This window comes from Anomaloglossus baeobatrachus, chromosome 6 (genome assembly GCF_048569485.1).
Source record: "Anomaloglossus baeobatrachus isolate aAnoBae1 chromosome 6, aAnoBae1.hap1, whole genome shotgun sequence".
NCBI lineage: Eukaryota > Metazoa > Chordata > Amphibia > Anura > Aromobatidae > Anomaloglossus > Anomaloglossus baeobatrachus.
The window spans coordinates 272518474-272542288 of NC_134358.1; positions in this window are offsets into that span (position 1 = coordinate 272518474).

Sequence of the window (23815 nt, forward strand, 5' to 3'; positions counted from 1 at the left end):
GGATCAATTTTCATGAGATCCATAAACACTAGTTTGCAGAAAATCTCGGTGCTATCCTGTTCTCCCTGGGGTGGCATTTTTGTGCTTTTATTTTTTAAGGAAGAGAACGGGCCTTCACCCATTTTCCTACTCCCTTCCTCCTCTAGACTTAATAGATTATCCAGATCATTCACCATATCAGGCGGGATGTCAAGTTGTTGACATCTCGCCCGATTGGCGATTGCAAAGTTTTTTTTCCACCTCAGTTTACGTATAAAAAGGTTCAGGTCTTTTACCCACGTAAATGCATCGTATCTTACTGTGGGCACAAACCAAACTAGACCTGCCCTCAGCACCGAGAGTTCTACTTCAGATAACTTATGATTGGATGTGTTAATCTCCTGTGTCCTGGCTATTCTTTCATCAGTAGTCCCATTTAAGCTTTGTTCACTCCTTGGGGGATTCTTTCCCTCAAGTCGTAGTGTCTCATGTCTCTCTTTTCTAAAAAAGATGAGGCGGCGGGGGTGGGAGGGATTGTAGAGGCAGAGGGCTGTGCAGAGGCAGATGAACCAAATCCATCTGTTCCCCCACAATGGCCGTCCAGATTGTATCTCCCTCCCCCTCCTCTCCCTCTTCCGTTGCCTCCCTTCCATCTCCTTTTTGATGGTCCTCTGGGAATCCACCGGTTCCTGTTGTTCCTATTCTCAGAGTCTGATGATTCAGGCTCCGTAGATGATAAGTCACTGGGAGGGACCTTTTGACTGTTGTCCACAAAATTTTAAGCTTGTCTATCCTTGAAGTCCTTAAGATCCCTAGAGAATCTCTTATGCTTTCTATCCTTTATGCTTAGTCTATAGTGCTTTACTGACGTTTTCAAGGCTGCTTCCCTATTCACAAAGTCAGCTTCTGTTTTGAATTTAAGAGCAGTCTTTATAGTTTGCTGCAATCTTTCAGTAGTTTTTTGTAGAGTCCTCAAGTAATATCCCCATAAATCTAAGTGATGAAGAAATAGATTCCTCTTCCCATTTATTCAGGAGTTCCACTGATCTTGATCTGGGAGCAGGTGCAATAGAGATTCTTAGTCCCCTAGGGACTATACGATTTTTTTATATAATTATCAAGGGACTGGACTTCCCACCATGATTTTATATTTTCCTTATATCCAATCAATAAGTCTGCAAAAATTGATCTCAAGGATTGTGTCTGTGTTGGAGCTTCCTTACAGAGCAGCTCTGAAAAGGCTTCCTTGGTATCCCTTAGCCATGTATTGTCATCTATTGGTCCAGATAAGAATCCAGCCATTCCAATTAATCTAACTAAACCTCAAAAAGTTCGTCCTCTTTTTGACAGGGGTATAATACAATTTATACCAAACAAGAAGACCCCTATTATTTCTTATAAAATATATAAACTTTATTCAAAATTACACCGATTAACAAAAGTGCAGGTTAAAAATCAATCTCTTGGTGCATAGTTTATGGTTGGAGGAGAGTCCTTGAGCACCTTCCCTATTCTCCCCCTTCCTATCTATGGGGGTCAGCACCCTAGTATATTATGCCGTGGTGCCCCCACTCAGCGTTGACTGGTCTTCACTGGCCCTTTGCTGCACACTAAATCGTGCTGCTATTCTACATGAGGGGCCTTACACAAAGTACAGTGATTCTCACTCATACCACTCATAATGTGATGATAATGGCAACAAATAGTTTAGCCAATTTTATAGGACACAGTCTAGTTCCTATGCATTAATATATAGATATAACTAAAATAAATCAGCACAATAACTCGTCCTTCACCGCCGTAGGCGGTTCACTGCCCAACGCATTTCCCCTCAAGGACTTTCAATCATATGGAGGTTGAGACAGTGCCTAAATCAATAAGGAGAGGGGACTGGGATAGAACCATTATACAAAGAGAGACACGATAGATCTTTTGGCTGCAATCCATCCACCCAAGGGGGCTTAACGAGCAGCTCAGTTTTGTGAGCCTTATATAGGATAAATGGGGAATATCCAGCTGACACAAAAGGAACCATCCAAAGGAAGGGGAGTGTTGAAAATTGCGGGCTGTCATAAGCCCAATTATAGCTTCATTTAGTTTTTGACTACCATATAAATAAAGTGGAGGTTAGATTCTATCCTGCACACACTAGATGCCCGATCAAGTCCCCCTTCTCACACACACGATTTAGTGTGCAGCAAAGGGCCAGTGAAGACCAGTCAACGCTGAGTGGGGGCACCACGGCGTAATATACTAGGGTGCTGACCCCCACAGATAGGAAGGGGGAGAATAGGGAAGGTGCCCAAGGACTCTCCTCCAACCATAAACTATGCACCAAGAGATTGAATTTTAACCTGCACTTTTGTTAATCGGTGTGTTTTTGAATAAAGCTTATACATTTTATAAGAAATAATGGGGTTTCTCTTCACCATGATAATTATTCTGCCATCATCCACTACTGTTGTCTTCCGTGGGTGTCCAGGTTTTTTTGCATTGTTGAGGTCACCAGTGCTTTCTTTCTTTCTCAGGATGTAACAAACTGTAGATTTATCCACTCCTAATATTGTAGCAACTGCTCAGATGGGTTTTATCTGTTTCCACAGATGAATGATGGCTTGTTTCACATGCATGGAGAGGTCCTTTGACCGAATGTTTACTTGTCAGAAAAAACTTCAAAATGCCAGCACCATAAAATTGAGATAAGCACACATAAGATAAGGAATACTATATGCAGACAGTATAGGAGTACAGCATGCTGCATGAGAGAGAGCACATGGAGTAATTGATGTACTGACTAGAGAGGAGTGAACCGGCCGTGGTTCGGTTCGAGTTCGGTTCGCCGAATGGAGGTCTCGTTTGAGTTCAGTTCGGCGAACCGGTTCGGCGAACCACTCGAACCGCATAGGAAACAATAGGAGGCAATCACAAACACATAAAAACACATTATAAATGTACACATACAGTTAATAAACATTGCCATAACACTTGCCGGTCCCCGCAATCCCTCCTGCACTCTGTCTCCTGCCGCTATTCCATCCGATGATCGCTGAATCCTCCCGGTAACCAGCACTGCCAGCAGTGATGCAGGACCTATCGTGACGTGAAAAAATAGCCATGTGACCAGTCACGTGCCTGTTATCTCATTGGCTACAGACTGGTCACATGACTATGACGCGTCATGTAAGACCTGTCATTGCATCTCTCTGTTACACGGTGCACATTTGTGTATCGCCGTATACCGGTGACATGCTCTAGCTCGACTCCCCACTCTGATTCCCCATTCCCTTAAGGTACCGTCACACTAAGCGACGCTCCAGCGATCCCACCAGCAACCTGACCTGGCAGGGATCGCTGGAGCGTCGCTACATGGTTTGCTGGTGAGCTGTCACACAGGCAGATCTCACCAGCAACCAGTGACCACAGCCCCCAGCCAGCAGCACGCGTGGAAGCGATGCTGCGCTTGGTAACTAAGGTAAATATCGGGTAACTAACCCGATATTTACCTTGGTTACCAGCGCACACCGCTTAGCGCTGGCTCCCTGCACTCCTAGCCAGAGTACACATCGGGTTAATTTAATGTGTAGTCTGGCTATGTGTGCAGGGGGCTGGCACTGGCAGCGTGAGAGCGGCGGGCGCTGGTAACTACGGTAAACATCGGGTAACCAAGGAAAGGGCTTCTGGGTTACCCGATGTTTACCGTAGTTACCAGCGTCCGCAGAAGCCGGCTCCTGACCGGCTGACACAGCCGGTCAATCACGGAGATCACCATTGCCATAGCAACGCGCATGGTAGCGGTGACGGGGACGTCCCGCTACCAGCACGCAGCGGCACCGGAATCACGTGATCGGAGCAACCCGTGCCACCTCTTACAGCCGGGAGCCTGTGGTCACTCTCACAGAGTGATTTCTGCACGGAGCACAGCGTCTTCCCTCATGCAGCTGTGCTGTCTGATGGAGCAGACAGAGCTGCATGTGTTGAAGGGGAAAGAAGACAGAAGAGCAGGATCGTGGAAGGCTGACAAGGGGTAATAAAGATGGAGTCTCTAATGTGTCTGTGTATTTATTTCTATTAAAGTATTTTTTCTGTGTGGTGTTTTTTTTTAACCCTTTATTGGAGATTCTTAATGGCCGGGTCAAACGTGCCTGACATTAAGAATCTCTAGCTTAACTCATGATTACCCAACAAGCCACCCAGCTCCAGTGCTGTTGGAAGAGTTGTATACAGCGCCAGATGATGGCGCTTCTATGAGACTGCAATTCGCAGCAGAGGGGCCCAGAAACCTCGGGCTAACCTGTGCTGTAAATTCCAATCCCCAGCTGCCTAGTTGTACCCGGCTGGACACAAAAGTGGGGCGAAGCCTAAGTCGTTTTTTTTTTTTTTTTTTTAAATATTTCATAAAATTCATGAATTAATTAAAAAAAAGGGCTTCCCTATATTTTTAGTTCCCAGCCGGGTACAAATAGGCAACTGGGGGTTACGGGCAGCCCATACCTGCCTGCTGTACCTGGCTAGCATACAAAAATATGGCGAAGAGCACGTCATTTTTTTTGTAGTTTTTTGTCAAAAAAAATAAAAAATGCTTCCCTGGATTTTCCATTGCCAGTGAAGGTAACACCAAGCAGTGGGGGTTAGCAGCCAGTAGCTGCTTGGATTACCCTTAGCTAGCAATACAAAAATGCAGCGGGAGCCCATATATATTTTTTTTAATTATTTATTTAAATAACTAAAAAAAAAGGGCTTCCCTGTATTTTGATTGCCTGACATGACAGTGCTGTAAAACTAAATCTTTAAAAAAAATGATGTAGCGCTCCACGGTATTTTTGATTCTCAGTGCAGATAAAGCAGACAGCTGTGGGTTGCCACCCCCATCTGCCTGGCATTACCTTGGCTGGCAATCAAAATAGAGGGAAGGCCATTAATTTTTTTTATTTAAAAAATAGTTAACAAAAAAAATGATGTTGGGTCCCCCCATTTTTGATAGCCAGCTAGGGTAAAGCAGACGGCTGTAGCCTGAAAACCACAGCTAGCAGCTTTACCGTGGTTGGGGATCCAATGTGGAGGTCACCCCAGGCTCTTTTTTTATAATTATTTTATAAATAATAATAATTACAAAAAAAAGTAGGGTCCCCCCCCAATTGGATCACCATCCAAGGTAAAGCGGACAGCTGTGGTCTGGTATTCTCAGGATGGGAAGGTGCATAGTTATTGGGCCTTCACAGCCTAAAAATAGCAGGCCACAGGCACCCCAATCGTGGTGCATCCACTGGATGCGCCAATCCTGGCACTTCACCACAGCTCATCCCGTGCCCTGGTGCAGTGGCAAACGGGGTAATAAATGGGGTTGATACTAGTTGTAAAGTCACCTGACATCAAGCCCAGCAGTTTGTGATGTCATGGTGTCTATCAGATACCCGACATCACAAACTGTCAGTACTAACAAAAAAAAAAAATCGACAAAAAAAATTTATTTGAAAGAAAACTCCCCAAAACATTCCCTCTTTCACAAATTTATTGTAAGAAAAAAATGGGAACGTATCCCCCATTTTCTGGGAGTGCAGACCCTCCATGTGAGGAGTGTGGGTGCAATTAATCTGCACCCACTCTCCCCAAGTCCACAGCAGCAGAGTCCATGTCGTAACGGTTGCTACCAAAGCTGCAATGCCCTGCTCAAAAGGTAAGGGCAAGCCTAATCAGGAGAACTATTCTACTTTTCCCAAATATTGGTATTTGCTGATATTATTGCTATTCCACCTACTATATATTGGGGATAGGATCTTGGAGATGGAATACCCCTTTAAGTCCAGTTATCCAGCTGAATGAATACTAAACAACAGAGCTCGCTATTTAGATGTGTTTTCTTGTGGCGTATAACGGATTCTCATGTTTGGTAGTCGTTCAGCAGGGCAACTATAAAATCAAATGCCTCCATTTGGAAATGTAGTATATAGCTCTCCTGATCAACTATGTTACTTACCTCATGAGCAGGGCATTGCAGTAAAAATAATACTTTATTCATTTATTTAGCGCTATTAATTCCATAGCGCTTTGCATACATTGGGAACAATGTCTCCATTGGGGCTCACAATCTAAATTCCCTATCTGTATGTCTTTGGAGTGTGGGAGGAAACCCACTGAAACACGAGGAGAACATACAAACTCCTTGCAGATGGTGTCCTTGGTGGGAATTGAACCCAGGACTTCAGCGCTGAAAGACTGCAGTACTAACCACTGAGCCACCACAAGACTGCAGTGCTAACCACTGAGCCACCGTGCCGCCCATTTAGCTTACAGATGCATAACCACCACTCACTGTGTCTGAACACAGGAAGCTGAGCTGACAGCCGCTCTGTGCATGCGGCAGCGTCTATTGTGAAGGAGAGGGCCGCGGGGGATCAACGCTGCACAGGTACCGTGGGACACTGGGGAACACCGGTGGGGTTATAGGGGGTGACCTGGCAGGGCCTGGTGAGGAGTTTTCTGTCGCAAGTGTCATGGCACATGCGACAGAAATCAGAGGAGTAGGGTGAATGCGGCCGGCGCGCTGCTGTGCGCGCGGCCATCTTGGATTTCTAGGAGGGCATCGGGGGGGCACTTTGGCAACAACGGGGGGCCGGAGTGGAACGGGTAGGAGAGTTATCATGTTTGTTCATGCCAGATGGGAGATAAATAATTTTTTACCGACACTGTCATTTACTGTAACGTGATCATCGGTGTACGGTGTATACCTGTGATCACGTGAGCGGGGACCGGAAAAACCGTCCTGAATCATGATCTCCAGGGTCTCAGCTACGCCTGAAACCCCGGAGATTTTCTGACGCTGGGGGGGCGTTATTCACTTATTTCTGCCTGCTGTTTATAAACGGCAGATCAGAATAAGGCTACATTAACACGACCGATCCATTTTTGCGGTCTGCAAAAAACAGTCCGTTTTTTTCACGGGTGCATCCGTGTGGCATCCGTTTTCGTTCCGTAGACGGTCCGTATGTCATCTGTTTGTCATCCGTGTGCCTTCCGTTTTTTTGTGTACTGCAAAAAAACTGAAGGAGGGAAAATACATAAATTTACCCAGGATCCATAGCTTCAACCTACATGAGGCGGTCACATGTTCGCTCCAGTGCCATTTTCTTCTGCTTTTCACAGCGTAGAGCGCTCTGGTGATTTTCTTGTGCTTGTACACTTCATATCAGTCTTTTCTGTCATTATAATGGCAGAAAGACACATAATGTCCCACTCTCCTGCATTTTGTAATTTTGCACCCTTTGGTGCCTTTCATGTGGCACTAAGGGGTACTTAGCTTTGTATTTAGCCAAAAAAATGAAAAAAAAAAATGACGTAGGGTTCCCCCTATTTTTGTAGCCAGCTAGGGTAAAGCAGACGGCTGCAGCCTGCAGACCACAGCTGGCAGCTTCACCTTGGCTGGTAATCCAAAACTGAGGCACCCCACGCTGTTATTTTAAATTAAATAAATAATTAAAAAAAAACAAACACGTAGGGGTCAGCCAAGGTAAAGCAGACAGCTGGGGCCTGATATTCTCAGACTAGGGAGGTCCATGGTTATTGGACTCTCCTCAGCCTAAAAATAGCAGGCCGCAGCCGCCCCAGAAGTGGCGCATCCATTAGATGCGCCAATCCTGGTGCTTCGCCCCAGCTCATCCCGTGCCCTGGTGCGGTGGCAAACGGGGTAATATATGGGGTTAATACCAGATGTGTAATGTCACCTGGCACCAAGCCCTGGGGTTGGTGAGGTCAGGCGTCTATCAGATACCCGACATCACCAACCCAGTCAGTAATAAAAAAAATAGTTGACAAACACATTTTGTATTTTAAAAAACACTCCCCAATACATTCCCTCTTTAACCAATTTATTAGAAAGAAAAACAAATCCAGGTCTGGTGTAATCCAAGGGGTTCCCATGACGATCCACACTGTCCCAGTCAATGAAGAGCAGGATGTTCCCCATTGGCTGGGAGAGCAGTGCAGTGGCCTGAGCTAACATCAATGGGTCAGCCCAGGTCACTGCAGGGGATGACACATGCTGCTGTCAGCGAGGTACATTACCTGCGCTGATCTCCTGCACTGCTGACAGCCCCTGTCACTGAGTTCAATGACCTTCACAGTCAAGTATCGCGAGAGGCCCGTGACGTCACCGCTAGTCAGTCTCGGTTCGGAAGCGAGAGAAGGTGACGTGACAAGCGGCGGCCATGGAGGACAGTGACAGCGCTGAGGTCGGGACTTCATCACCGCAGATAAGCTGAGCGGGACCATGTGTGAAGAGTGCCGGGTGGGCGGAGCCTAGCGGGGTAATGTGTGCAGAGTGCCAGGTGGGCGGATCCTAGCGGGGTAATGTGTGCAGAGTGCCAGGTGGGCGGAGCCTAGCAGGGTAATGTGTGCAGAGTGCCAGGTGGGCGGAGCCTAGCAGCGCCATGTGTGCAGAGTGCCAGGTGGGCGGAGCCTAGTGGGGTAATGTGTGCAGAGTGCCAGGTGGGCAGAGCTTAGCGGGACCATGTGTACAGAGTGTCAGGTGGGCGGAGCCTAGTGGGACCATGTGTGCAGAGTGCCAGGTGGGCGGAGCCTAGCAGCGCCATGTGTGCAGAGTGCCAGGTGGGCGGAGCCTAGCGGGACCATGTGTACAGAGTGTCAGGTTGGCGGAGCCTAGTGGGACCATGTGTGCAGAGTGCCAGGTGGGCAGAGCCTAGCAGCGGCATGTGTGCAGAGTGCCAGGTGGGCGGAGCCTAGCGGGGTAATGTGTGCAGAGTGCCAGGTGGGCAGAGCTTAGCGGGACCATGTGTACAGAGTGTCAGGTGGGCGGAGCCTAGCGGGACCATGTGTGCAGAGTGCCAGGTGGGCGGATCCTAGCGGGGTAATGTGTGCAGAGTGCCAGGTGGGCGGAGCCTAGCAGTGCCATGTGTGCAGAGTGCCAGGTGGGCGGAGCCTAGCAGGGTAATGTGTGCAGAGTGCCAGGTGGGCGGAGCCTAGCAGCGCCATGTGTGCAGAGTGCCAGGTGGGCGGAGCCTAGCGGGGTAATGTGTGCAGAGTGCCAGGTGGGCAGAGCTTAGCGGGACCATGTGTACAGAGTGTCAGGTGGGCGGAGCCTAGCGGGACCATGTGTGCAGAGTTCCAGGTGGGCGGAGCCTAGTGGGACCATGTGTACAGAGTGCCAGGTGGGCGGAGCCTAGCAGCGCCATGTGTGCAGAGTGCGAGGTGGGTGGAGCCAAGCGGGGTAATGTGTGCAGAGTGCCAGGTGGGCATAGCCTAGCGGGACCATGTGTACAGAGTGTCAGGTGGGCGGAGCCTATCGGGACCATGTGTGCAGAGTGCCAGGTGGGCGGAGCCTAGTGGGACCATGTGTGCAGAGTGCCAGGTGGGCGGAGCCTAGAGGGGTAAGGTGTGCAGAGTGCCAGGTGGGCAGAGCCTAGCGTGACCATGTGTGCAGAGTGACAGGTGGGCGGAGCCTAGCAGGGTAATGTGTGCAGAGTTCCAGGTGGGCGGAGCCTAGCGGGACCATGTGTGCAGAGTGTCAGGTGGGCGGAGAATAGCGGGGCCATATGTGCAAAGTACCAGGTGGGCGGAGCCATGTGTGCTGGTGGCGGAGTGTGAAGTGGGTGGAGCCTAGCGGGGTCATGTGGCGCTATGGACGTCAGTGTCGTGGACTGCATGGCTGGGGACAGGTGAGTGTGAGTGTGTGTGTGTGTGTGTGTATATATGTGTACATGCCGCGTGCAGGAGGGGGCGGAGCAAGCTGAGCGGGGAAGTGTCGGCTTCTTGCACACGCAACTAGGATAAATATCGGGTTACTAACCAAAGCGCTTTGCTTTGATACCCGAAGTTTATCTTGGTTACCAGCTTCTGGCAGGCTGCCAGCGATGGCTCCCTGCACACTGTAGCTGTAAAAAGCCCTGCTTTTTGCTGCTAGAACCGTTCTCGAACGTAACTAGAACTATCGAGCTTAAGCAAATAGCTCGAGTTCTAGTTCAATCTAGAACACCCCCCAAAATCACTCGAACCGCAAACTGGAGAACCGCGAAACGCTAACCGCGCTCAACTCTAGTGCTGACCGGACACGCTCTCCGTGCCTCAAGTGATAGTATGGCACCCCTGACCTGGTCAGGCACCACTGAGTACTACACCCATGCTGGGGCAGTACTTTCAGGTAATCCCAAAGGCTGGGATAGGGTGTGTACGCACAGACACATAGCAACCAGGTCTCCCACACCTTAGAGGAGACCCTTGGGCAGAACCTGAGGGGGCGTTCCTCCACATCTTATCTAGGGGTGTAGGGGAGGGGCTGGAAGCTAAGGTGGCAGTGGCGGTAAGGAAAGTAGGAGGGCTTAGACAGTCTGGAGCAGAAGACGCAGAAAGAGGGTGCAAAACAAGAGACGTGCACTGACACGCTAGTCAGACCCTGCATGTGTTGTAGCCGTTAGCGGGGGAGACTGGTTACCAGCAAGTCGGTCAGAAAGACGCTGAGGGAGTCAGCTGGTCGAGTACGGAGACTCCTGGTGACTAGGCACACACAGGGAACAGGTCCCTAGAGTAGACGTCCATTTACTGATCTGCTAAACCTGCCGTGGGGGAGAAACCACAAGTCCCATACCAACCAACTAGAGTCCAAGCCTCAGCAGCAACGAGGGGACCCATAAGGAGGATCGAGCCTGGAGCCATTTTCCTTGGTCCACGCTGCCGGAAAACTGGCCAAAAAGGGGAGAAAAGGCAGTAGCAACTTCCCTGAATGAATCCTACAGTACTTCAAGTCAGGGGTTACCCGAAACAAGTAGTGCTAGGAAGGAGAGTTAACGGTTACCCTTAGAATGGCCTAAAGGATACCTGGTTCCTCCTGGTTTATCTCAGCATCGCCCGGGTCCCTCACAGAACATCTGAAAGTGAGTAAAACAAGTTGAAAGACATCTTGGACTGAGACTGAGTTATTCTGGGACCTGTTGTTCTACACACCCAAGCCCCTGGGGCCAGCCTCACTCACGGAAGGCCATATCACCAGACTGCAGACTCCATCAGCCCCAGACACTCATTAAACCTGCAGTGGTGGTCACCCATATCTCTGACCGCAAACCGTGAGTGGCATCACGACTCCCATGTAAATAAACCTGACATACCTGTGGTCAGAGATACCAAAGTGACGACCCTGTGGCATCCCCGAAAGTGGAGTGGTGTCCCTGAGGTGATCACTGCAGGTGGGCAACAAACATTTCTGGCGTCACAAACAAGATCAAGGACTACACCTGTTAAGACAGGTGACCGCCTCAGCGGTCCGATCAGAAAATTTGAACCATCACCATTTTGTTAGTGTTTAAAGTGCGTGATTTTAGAAGCTGCAGCCCGCGCAGAAGAAAAGTAACCGCCCACGAAGAGGGGTGGCTGACTCAGCATGGGAGGAGCGCTCTGACACAGTGGAAGGTGAGGATGGGGGCGGATCTGTCCCCGGACTGTGGGGCCGTCCCAGTCCAAAGGGAGGAGAACAACCAGAAACGAAACTAAGACTGCAGCGTGACCAGAACCTGGTGAGCAACGACAAAGATAAGATGGCGTCTGCAAGCGGTGACCAGGGAGAGCAGGGTTGGACCAGGCCCAAGACTGCAGAGGAGTTGGACTCAGAAGTGGGAAGAATTGCCGAAAGTGTGGAAATGCAGAGCAGGTGGGAGATAGCCGCTTGGAAAAAGAAGATGATAATGGCAATTAGAAATCTGCGGTTGTCGGTGCAGCAAGGCCCACCTGGAGGCACTGCCCACGCTCAACTGGAGTCGTTGTTAGCAGTGGCGACTATGCTGCGGGATGTCTCCAGCACGGATCTGAGTGAGTGCAAAACCGCCCCTGTTCAACCTGGTATGCTGACCCCACCGGCATTGTTATCAGATGCCGGTGCAATGCCTGATGCGATGCCTGATGAGATGCCCAGTGCGATGCCCAATGCGATGCCCGATGCGATGTCCGATGCGACATCCGGTGCGATGTCCGGTGCAACACCCGATGCAACGCCAGATGCGACACCCACGGCCAGACCAGACCAGGCCGCAACACCTTCTGTCCCGGTTGCCCAACCAGAGGTGGTCACAGCGCCCCAGTCGCTGACTGGGGAACCAGCACCTGCCCTCCGACCTGAAGTACACAAAGAAATGGCTCAGTTAAAGAGAGAACTGGAAGCTCGGTTCCCAGCACACCTGGTGGAGAAGTATCTGATGCCCAAGCTGCCATCCTGACCAGAAGCGGTCACAGCATCCCCTCCGCAGGAGAGAGATCCCTCGCCCTACCTGGCTACTGAAGGCTCACCCCCAGAGCTGCTACTCGCCCGACCGTAGGAGGTCGCATCACCCTCTGAGAGAGAGGGAGGCCCTGAGGTCGCGCTGCTGTCCCCCCAACGATCGGAAGAGATCGCAGCACCATCCACGAGGGAGGGAGAAGAGGTCTTACAGCCATCATTGCTGATCTACAGATGACCGGAGGAGGTTGCAGCACCCTCTGAGAGGGAGGCCCTGAGGTCGCGCTGCTTTCCCCCCAACGATCGGAGGAGGATGCAGCACCCCCTGCCAAGGAGGAAGAACTGGTAGCATATAGTCCCAGCATGTATGTTACCTAGTTGCCTGCTGATGACCAGGTGATGGTAATGCGGAGACCAGCCTGCAGAGAGTGGCGGCTAGTAAGAGCTATTTAAAATGTCTGCATAGTAAAAGTTTAAAATGTTTAAAAATGTTTTTCTGAGAGTTAAAGTAACGTTAAAGTACATGTGCCCGCAAGGACTGTTGCGAGAACCTGTTAAAATATGTTTTAGCACCAGGTTACGTGCACTTTAAAAATGGACCACAAGCTATGAACTGGCTATAGCCACAAATTCTCGCATTATAAAAAGTTGCCTCAGTGGTACCAACCCTCAGAGTGTGCCTGTTTATTGGGCATGGCTCTGCACCACCAGGGAGAACGCCTGTTTATGGGGCCTGCTCTCCAACACCAAGAGAGCACGCTTGCTTATGGGGCCTGCTCTCCAAAACACGGATACTGCTATGCCTGTTTATGGAGCCTACCTTACACCACCCTCCTCAGGAGAGGAAAACTGGAGGAAAGATCTGTGATGCAGATGGCACAGACCTGGTAACCAAAGGGACCGGTGATCTGCCTCTTGGAAGTTTCTAGGTGGGTCCAGGACTCGTGGGTGGTGGGTGGGGGTGAAATGGTACCTGGTATGTTTTAAATGTCAATGACTTCCCTGAGTGGGAAAAGTTGTATTTAATCTTTTCTTGTCTTTGCAGCCCGAGGACGTGCTGTTGATAACCAAGGGGGAATGTGGCGCCCCTGACCTGGTCAGGCACCAATAAGTACTGATGCCTGACCTGATAATGATGATACTGATAAGTACCCATGCTGAGGCAGTACTTTCAGGTAATCCCAAAGGCTGGGATAGGGTGGGTACGCACAGACACATAGCAACCAGGTCTCCCACACCTCCGAGGGGAACCTTGGGCAGACCCAAGACAGACTCCACATCTCATCTAGGGGTGTAGGGGAGGGGCTGGAAGCTAAGGTGGCAGTGACTGTAAGGAAAGTAGGAGGAGTTAGTCAGTCTGGAGCAGAAGGCGCTGAAAGAGGGTGCAGAAACAGAGACGTGCGCTGACACGCTAGTCAGACCCTGCACGTGTAGTAGCCATTAGCGAGGGAGAACGGTTACCAGCAAGTCTGTCAGAAAGACGCTGAGGGAGTCAGCTGGTCGAGTACGGAGACTCCTGGTGACTAGGCACGCATGAGAAACAGGTCCCTATAGTAGACGTCCATTTACTGATCTGCTAAACCTGCCGGTGGGGGAGGAACCACAAGTTCCACACTAACCAACTAGAGTCCGAGCTTCAGCAGCAACGAGGGGACCCATAAGGAGGATCGAGCCTGGAGCCATCTTTCTTAGTCCACGCTGCCGGCAAACGGGCCAAAAAGGGAAGAAAAGGCACTAGCGACTTCCCTGGATGAATCCCACGGTACTTCAAGTCAAGGGTTATCCGAAACAAGAAGTGCTAGGAAGGAGAGTTAACAATTACCCTTAGACCAGCCTAAAGGATACCTGGTTCCTCCTTTTTTATCTCAGCATCGCCCGGGTTCCTCACAGAACATCTGAAAGTGAGTAAAACAAGTTGAAAGACATCTTGGACTGAGACTGAGTTACTCTGGGACCTGTTGTTCTACACACCTGAGCCCCTGGGGCAAGCCTCACTCACGGAAGGCCATATCACCAGACTGCAGACTCCATCAGCCCCAGACGCTCGTTAAACCTGCAGTGGCGGTCACCCATATCTCTGACCGCAAACCGTGAGTGGCGTCACGACTCCCATGTAAATAAACCTGACATACCTGTGGTCAGAGATACCGAAGTGACGACCCTGTGGCATCCCCGAAGGTGGAGTGGTGTCCCTGAGGCGATCGCTGCAGGTGGGCAACACAATAGACGTACATACAATATAAGATCAGGGAGGATCATAAATGTATTTAAAGAGAATATGTCACCAGGTTTTTGCTCCTCTTTCTGAAAGCAGCAAAATGTAGAAACAGAGACCCTAATTCCAGCAATGTGTAACTTACTGAGCTGTTTGCTGTCATTTTGATAAAATCAATGTTTTCTCTGCTGCAGATCTAGCAGTTATACAGAGCTCATAAATATGCTGGACTACCTGGTAGCATGCCAAGTAGTCCTCTAATGAGAATCTACTGCTGATTATCTAGTGATTTTATCAAAACTACACTAAGCAGGCCAGTAAGTGACACATTGCCGCACTGGAATTGGGGTCTCTGCCCCTACAGTTTGCTGCTCTCAGATTATGTGGCAAAAAAACTTGTAAAAGATTTCCTTTTATTGGGGAATAATGCTTTAAAGCACAACCTTATGTTAATGAAAAAAAAAGTCTTATGGCCAGTGTGAACATGAGCTTACAAGCTGCATGTATATCAATTCATACTCTGGCTCACTTTTTTGTTTTTTTTTAGTCTCTTGTATTCAGTACAAATAGGGTGTGGCCCTCCCTCTTAGTGAGCTGGGCATCTCATTCTGTGTGTCCCCTGACTGTGTGTCCTGTTGGGACCCGGTCACTCTCAGCCCTTATTCACATTGAGGCCTATTTTAGACCCATGGTAAGGTTTTAATATTAGAGAGTGTAGGTACTGTCCCAACTGGGTGCACCTTGTCATTGATGGAATGGCTTTATGCTTTTTTTGATCAAAAAACACTGTTTACTAAGTACCCTATGTTTATATGCATTATGCTTTTATTTAGTTACAGTTAGGGTATATGTTCATATTATTTATATCTTTGGTTTTTCATCTTCTATTAATTAACTAACTTCCTATTTAACCCCTTAACGACCGCGGGCCGTAAAATTACGTCCTAAATGACATAATCTTACTGCCCGCGGTCCTCCGGCGGCAGCATGCCGCGATCGGCACACATCTCAGCTGATTTTCACAGCTGAGATGTGTGCCTGCTAGGCACGAGCAGAATCGTTATCTGCTCGTGCCGATTAACCCCTTATATGGCGCTGTCAATACATGACAGCGCCATTATAAGCGCGATTGCGGTAAGCATTTACTTACCGCCCGAAACCGGAAGTCACGTGACGCGATCACGTGACTCCCGATAGTTTTCATGGTAGCACAGGGTCATGTGATGACTCCTGTACTACACATGACTTGGTTTCACTTTCGCTGTGCCCGGGGCACAGCAAAAGAGAAAGACAGCGTATCTGCTGTTTACAGCCTTCCAGCTGTGATCAGCAGATACTGCAGAGCGACCGGAATGCTGATCGCAATAGCCCCCTAGGGGGACTAGTAAAATAAAAAAAAAAGTTAAAAAATAAGTTTTAAAAAATAAAAAAAAAAAAAAAAAAAACCTAAAAGTTCAAATCACCCCAACCTATAACTAACTCAGTTTTGGGTAAATTACTTAGTGCCCTTTTGTAGGTTCAATTTCAGTATATAAAATAAAGGTTGTTTTATTTAACCTGTTTCTCCAGTGAATATCTCATTGAAAGGAATTGTTCCTTGTTGTGTGTTGCCTGTAGCAGGAGGGCTCTCAATCTATCAGGCATGCACCTGCCTTTCACTCATATACCTCTCCTACTGTCCTTAAATGTGTCTAGCAATAACAGTCTATGGAGCTAATATCGGTTCCACCTGACGTGGGATGAGCTGTTTTGCCAGCTTTTGTGCTCCCCTGAATGTGTTTTCAATGCCTTTGGTTTTGTCTTCCATTGAGTTCAATGGGGTTCAGATTTGTTCGTCGAACTGTTCGTCAAACTTTTGTGTGAACACTGGGAAAGTCAGCTAACCGAATTGTACCCAACTTTGAAAGGTTCGCTCATCTCTACTTATGAATAAAGCCAAAATACCCTGTGGAGATGGTATGTTCCCATTTGTTGAAGAAGAAATGATGGAAAGTATTGGAAATGTACGGGCTCTTCAAGACTATCATATTGCATTCCTGAAAGATGTAGAGCAATTAAATCCACATAGTTACATAGGTTGAAAATAGACCTAGGTCCATCTAGCTCAACCATCCTCCACCTAATATATATTTTTTTGATTAAATCATTTATAACCAACAATGTTGTATGTACTGAGGAAATCATCCAGCCCTTTGATAAAAGTTTATATAATGTCTGCCATTACTAACTTATGTTGGAGGGCATTCCACAATCTAACTACTCTAACTGTAAAGAATCCTTTTTTATTTAACTCCCGGAATCACCTTTCTTCCACTGGCAGTGAATACCTCCTGGTATTTAGCATTGTTTTTGGAAAGAATAAGTCATGTGCCATTCTTTTCTCTTCTCAGATGTCTTTTATCTAAGCTAAACAAATCCTACTCTTTCAACCTCTCATCATACAGGAGGCCACCATTCCTTCCAATAATCTAGCTGCCCGCCTTTTGAACTGATGCTAACTTCTGAACATTCTTTTTAAATTGTGGAACCCAAAACTGGATCCCATATTCTAGATGTGGCCTTACAAGTGATTTATAGAGAGGTTACAATATGTTATGATCACATGATCTAAAGCAGGCTTTACACGCTACGATACCGTTAATGAATTATCACAGGGTCACGTTTTTGTGATGCACATCCGGCGTCATTAATGATAGCGCAGTGTGTAAAACTTAAGAGCGATCTGAAACTATCGCAAAAGCGGTCAAAATCGTTTGCCGCGGAGAGGTCGTCCTGAAATAAAAAATTGTTTTCTGCTTTTTAGCGATGTTGTTTGTCGTTCCTGCGGCAGCACACATCGCTATGTGTGACACCGCAGGAGCGACAAACATCTCCTTACCTGCCTCCACCGGCAATGCGGAAGGAAAAAGGTGGGCGGGATGTTTACGTCCCACGCCCCTCCGCTTCTATTGGACGGCTGCTGTGTGATGTCGCTGTGACGCCGCACGACCTGCCCCCTTAGAAAGAAGGCGGTTTGCCGGCCAGAGCGATGTCGCAGAGCAGGTATGTGCGTGTGATGCTGCCGTAGCGATAATGTTCGCTATGGCAGCTATCACCACATATCGGCCGTACGACAGGGGCGGGTGTTACCGTGCTCGACATTGCTAGCTATTGCTAGTGATGTTGCAGCATGTAAAACCCACTTAAGTCTAGAAGGACTGAAGATTGAGGAACAGCTTAGTCAAGTTGGTATATATTGGCAGCTTCCTTCTGGACAGGGCCCAAAGAAAGAGGAAGTCATCTCACCTGATAAATGTGTTACCTCATTTGTCTGGGGAAGCAGGCCCTACAGTGGAAGGAGCCGAGGTCATAAAGCACACAATTACAGATCAGGCTATGGGACACACTGAACTGACCAAGCCCTCTGAAATCAAATCCAAAAATAGGGGTAAAATAAGTGACAGATTTCTAGCTGGAGACAGTAATAGGAAAATTTGAACACAGAGAGACAGCTGAAGACACCCTTTAAGTAGAGGCCATAGTAGATGTGCAAAACAAGAATGTGGAGGGAGGATCTAAAAGTGGCAAATTTTCTCTCAGCTTGATGCTGAAGGACCCACATAGAAGCCTCTGTAAAGTACTGAATAACCCAGAGTAAGACCATACAGTAGATTCTAGAGTAACCTAATTTCAAAACTGTACTAACCGTAGATGGCCATCACAGAGGGGGAGGTCTGATAAAGGTGCTTACCATTTAGATGGAATGACCAAATCAGAGATGGCATCAACAACTAAAAAGGGTTTGGTGACAGAGACAGACTGTCTTTTTATAGGCTTTAATTATAGACACACTGCACACTTTGTTTTTTTTGCAAGTGAAAAATATTTATTTACATAGGAGAGATCATTGAGCTTATTAGGACCAATTCCTTTGTTTCGGCTAATAATAGCCTCGTTCATGTAGTCGCTAAGAAGGAAAAGAAAAAAGCTTTGAGTACATAAATAAATACATACCGTATTTTTCGCTTTATAAGACGTACCTGATTATAAGATGCACCCCCAAATTTGGTCAAGGAAAAGAGAATTATTTTTTTTAATGTAAAATGGGGTCCATCTTATAATGCCAGTGTCCCTCAACAAATCATATAGGATATATGTCCCTCATAGCCCCCATCCTAAAATTAGCCCCCTTAATCTGGATATGGCCCCCTTATATTGAATATAGCCCCCTTGTGATGGCACACGTTCCCCTGTGCTGCCTATGGCCCCCTATGGATTGCATACATTCCCCTGTGCTGCCTATGACCCCCTATGGATTGCATACGTTTCCCTGTGCTACCTATGGTCCCCTATGGATTGCACACGTTCCCCTGTGCTGCCTATGGTCCCCTATGGATTGCACACATTCCCCTGTGCTTCCTATGGTCCCCTATGGATTGCACACGTTCCCCTGTGCTGCCTATGGCCCCCTATGGATTGCATACATTCCCCTGTGCTGCCTATGGTCCCCTATGGATTGCACACGTTCCCCTGTGCTGCCTATGGCCCCCTATGGATTGCATACATTCCCCTGTGCTGCCTATGGCCCCCTATGGATTGCACATGTTCCCCTGTGCTGCCTATGGTCCCCTATGGATTGCACACGTTCCCCTGTGCTGCCTATGGTCCCCTATGGATTGCACACATTCCCCTGTGTTAGATATCGCCCCCATAGTGCTGCCCATGGCCCCTATATAGTTCGCACAAGACCCCCTTTGTTAGATATCGCCCCCATAGTGCTGCCCATGGCCCCTATATAGATCGTACAAGTCCCCCTGTGTTAGATATCGCCCCCATAGTGCTGCCCATGGCCCCTATAGATCGCACAAGTCCCCCTGTGTTAGATATCACCCCCATAGTGCTGCCCATGGCCCCTATAGATCGCACAAGTCCCCCTGTGTTAGATATCGCCCCCATAGTGCTGCCCATGGCCCCTATATAGATCGCACAAGTCCCCCTGTGTTAGATATCGCCCCCATAGTGCTGCCCATGGCCCCTATATAGATCGCACAAGTCCCCCTGTGTTAGATATCGCCCCCATAGTGCTGCCCATGGCCCCTATAGATCGCACAAGTACCCCAGTGTTAGATATCACCCCTATAGTGCTGCCCATGGCCCCTATATAGATCGCACAAGTCCCCCTGTGTTAGATATCGCCCCCATAGTGCTGCCCATGGCCCCTATATAGATCGGATAAAGTCCCCCTGTGTTAGATATCGCCCCCATAATGCTGCCCATGGCCCCTATATAGATTGCACAAGTCCCCCTGTGTTAGATATTGTCACGCTCCCCGGGTCCCCTGCTCTGCTCCCCGGCTCACCTGTCACGCTCCCCGGCTTCCCTGCGTCGCTCCCCGGCTCCTCTGTCCGGCGTCCGCCGCTCCCCGGTCTCCAGCCTCCTTTGCCTGCGGTCCCCAGGCGTCCCGGTCCCCGCTCCCGGCGCCCGTCGGCTACTCAGCCCCAGCCTGGCTCTCCTGCTTCCGGCTCACTGCTCCCTGCCCTGGCTTCTGGCACCCGGGCCTCGCGCATTAGGGCGCGCGCGCGGTCATTGACCCTCTCTTAAAGGGCCAGCGTCCACTGACAGGAAATTGAACACACAGGTACAGGGTATAAAGGGGTTTAGTGTCCAAGTGGGCGGGGCCTGTTCTTTGTGTTTCCTAAGCTAGGAGTCAGGTCTCCTTGTGTCTCTGTGATATACTCACCTATCTCTCTTCTAGAGCTGCTCCTGCCTCGCCATCCGGTCCTGCCAACTCCCGAACCCCGAACGCTGACTATCTGCCATCCCGTCAGTCCGTACCATCTCTGATCCCTGTGGTGACCCGTCCTCTCGCTCCATCGGTTCCGGACTCTGCCTGACAACACCTCGGCCTCCGAACCTGAGCTCCGTCACCCGGACTACCATCAGTGACTCCGTGGTCCCAGGGACTTCTCCATTCTACTCTGTTGCACGGACTGTCCTGCTACCTGTAGTGCTCCGGCTACCGGACTCCTTGCCTTCAGTAAGGTGTTCGACCCAGTGGATCCACCTCCTGGGTCTGCCCGTCCATCTGACCCTAACAGTAAGAACAGGCCATGGATCCCGCCGAAGCACTAGCGGCCTTGCAGGAGGAACTCCAACGCCAGCGTGAGACCCAGACCCGCATGCTGAACTTTATGTCTTCTGTGGACGCCCGCCTGAACACGCTACAAGCGTCGGTTACATCTTCGGCATCTCGAGCTTCCACTGGACAATCCACGGCCCCAGCTCCCGTGGCAGCCTCCTCGGATGCTTCCAGGCTTCGTTTGGCCTCATCACCCCGGTACGCCGGAGATCCCAAGACCTGCAGGGGATTCATAAACCAATGCTCCCTCCATTTCAAGCAGCTGCCGCATTTGTTTGCCTCCGACCAAGCCAAGGTCGCGTTCATGATGTCCCATCTAGAGGGTGAGGCACTGGCGTGGATGAACCCCTTGTGGGAGAAGGAGGACCCTGTGACCACTAACATCCAGGAGTTCCTGCAGGCATTTCGTGGCACCTTTGACGAGCCCGGACGCGCCGCCGCGTCTGCCTCATCTCTCCTCCGGTTACGTCAGCTCAGGGGACTCTGACGGTGGGTCAATATGCCATCCGTTTTCGCACCTTAGCTTCGGAACTCGGGTGGAACAATGAGGCTCTAACCGCCGCCTTCTGGGAAGGCCTCTCGGGTCGTATCAAAGATGAGCTGGCTGGTCGTGACGTGCCGTCCACCCTGGATGCCCTGATTGCCCTAACAACTCGAGTGGACATTCGCTTTCAGGAACGATCCAAGGAAGTGTCCCGTGAGAGACGTCCGATACGGCATTCCTCTCCTCCGCAGAAGCCCGCCGTTCTTCAGTCAACGGCATCTGGTGTCTCTGTCCACGAGCCCATGCAGATCGACCGTTTGCGGCAGTCTGAACAACGCCGAGCAGAACGGCTCGCCAAGGGCCTCTGCTTCTACTGTGGAGAGGGCACACACCTTCTACGCTCCTGTCCAGAGAGGCCGGGAAACTCCAAAGCCTAGGGTTGGTAGGAGAGGCCACCCTAGGTGCTGGGACTCTCTCAGACCCGGTTACGTGGACTGTTCAAGTGACAATGGGAGAGACGCGGTTGACGGCTGAGGCGTACCTCGATTCCGGGGCAGTAGGCAATTTCATCCAGCAGGCCACGGTGGACAAGTACCAGGTGCCTGTTACTCCACTCGACAAACCCCTCGTGATATCCTCTGTGGATGGGAGACCCCTCTCTGACACCATCTCGTGGATCACCAAGCCGGTGGAACTGCGTATCGGTGCCCTGCACACCGAGAACATCGCTCTCTACGTCCTCCTACACATGTCCCATCAAATCCTGCTGGGACTCCCCTGGCTACGGACACACGAACCATCAGTCAGCTGGGGCACTGGTGAAATCACCCGATGGGGATCCTCTTGCCACGAGAACTGTCTGAAGACCATACAACCCATCCGACGACCTCCGGTTCCAGAGTCCCTACCGGGACTGCCCTCGGCCTATTGGTCCTTCGTGGACGTCTTTGACAAAAAGGAGTCAGAGGTACTTCCGCCACATCGTCCTTACGATTGTGCCATCGACCTGCTCCCGGGAACTACACCACCTCGAGGACGGATATATCCGCTGTCTCCTGCCGAAACAAGGGCCATGTCTACCTACATCACAGAGAACCTGGCAAGGGGATTCATTCGGAGATCCTCCTCTCCTGCTGGAGCAGGCTTCTTCTTCGTCAAGAAGAAAGAGGGCGACCTACGCCCATGCATAGACTACCGGGGATTGAACCAAATCACCGTGAAAAATAAGTACCCCCTGCCGCTCATCCCCGAATTGTTTGATCGGCTTAGAGGAGCTCATGTGTTCAACAAGTTGGATCTTCGGGGTGACTACAACCTGGTCCGCATCCGCTCAGGGGACGAATGGAAGACCGCGTTCAATACTCGCGATGGGCACTATGAATACTGTGTGATGCCCTTCGGCCTGTGTAACGCACCAGCAGTCTTTCAAGAATTGGTGAACGACGTGTTCCGAGACCTTCTCTACGTCTGTGTGGTGGTGTATCTTGATGACATCCTGGTCTTTTCTCCGGACCTCCAGACCCACAGAGAGAACGTGCAGCTGGTACTACAACGACTGAGGGAGAATCGTCTGTACGCCAAGTACGAGAAGTGTTTCTTCGAGCAGTCTTCTCTTCCCTTCCTGGGTTACGTAATCTCCGATACCGGCCTGCAGATGGACCCAGAGAAGGTCTCTGCCATTCTCAACTGGCCCCCTCCTTCTGTACTGAAGGCAATCCAACGCTTTCTGGGATTCGCAAACTATTACCGTCAGTTCATCCCTCACTTCTCTGCTCTGACTGCACCTCTCTCCGCCTTGACCAAGAAGGGGGCTAATCCAAAGGACTGGTCACCTGCGGCCGACGCCGCGTTTGGCTCCCTGAAGCGGGCGTTTGCTTCCTCCCCTGTGCTCCACCGTCCGGAGTTAAACCGACAGTTCACCTTGGAGGTGGATGCCTCCTCCTCAGGAGCCGGAGCAGTGCTCATGCAGAAGTCATCCTCCGGGTATCTTCTCCAAGAGCTTCTCCGCGCCTGAACGCAACTACAACATCGGTGACCGAGAGCTATTGGCAGTCAAACTGGCTCTGGAGGAATGGCGCTACCTTCTGGAGGGAGCAGTGTACCCCGTTATCATTTACACGGACCACAAGAACCTGGAATACCTGCGGTCTGCTCAGCGACTGAACCCACGGCAAGCCAGGTGGTCCTTGTTCTTTGCCAGGTTCGATTTCCAGCTCCATTTCTGACCCGCGGACAAGAATGTACGCGCAGATGCCTTGTCCAGGTCATTCATGCCCATGGAGCAGGAGGAGGAGACATCCCAGCCCATCATCTGCCCTAGTAAAACCATTCCGGTGGCTCCTGTCACCCTGGCCCAGATACCGCCCGGGAAGACCTATGTCTCTGAGACTGACAGGCAAAAAGTGTTGCACTGGGGCCATGCCTCGAAAACAGCCGGTCATGCTGGTCAGAAGAGAACATGGAGTACGATTGTACGTCATTACTGGTGGCCATCCCTTTGCACGGATGTCGCTTCTTTTGTCTCAGCCTGTTCCTCTTGTGCCAGGAACAAGATGCCCACACATCTGCCATATGGCCGTCTTCTGCCTCTGCCTATACCCTCAGTTCCGTGGCAACACATTGCGATGGACTTTATTACAGACTTGCCACTGTCCTCCGGATACACAGTCATATGGGTCGTGGTGGATTGGTTCTCCAAAATGGCTCATTTCGTCCCTATGGCTGGACTGCCCTCTGCCCAGGAACTCGCTGACGCCTATATACAACACATCTTCCGCTTGCATGGCTTTCCATCACACATTGTGTCCG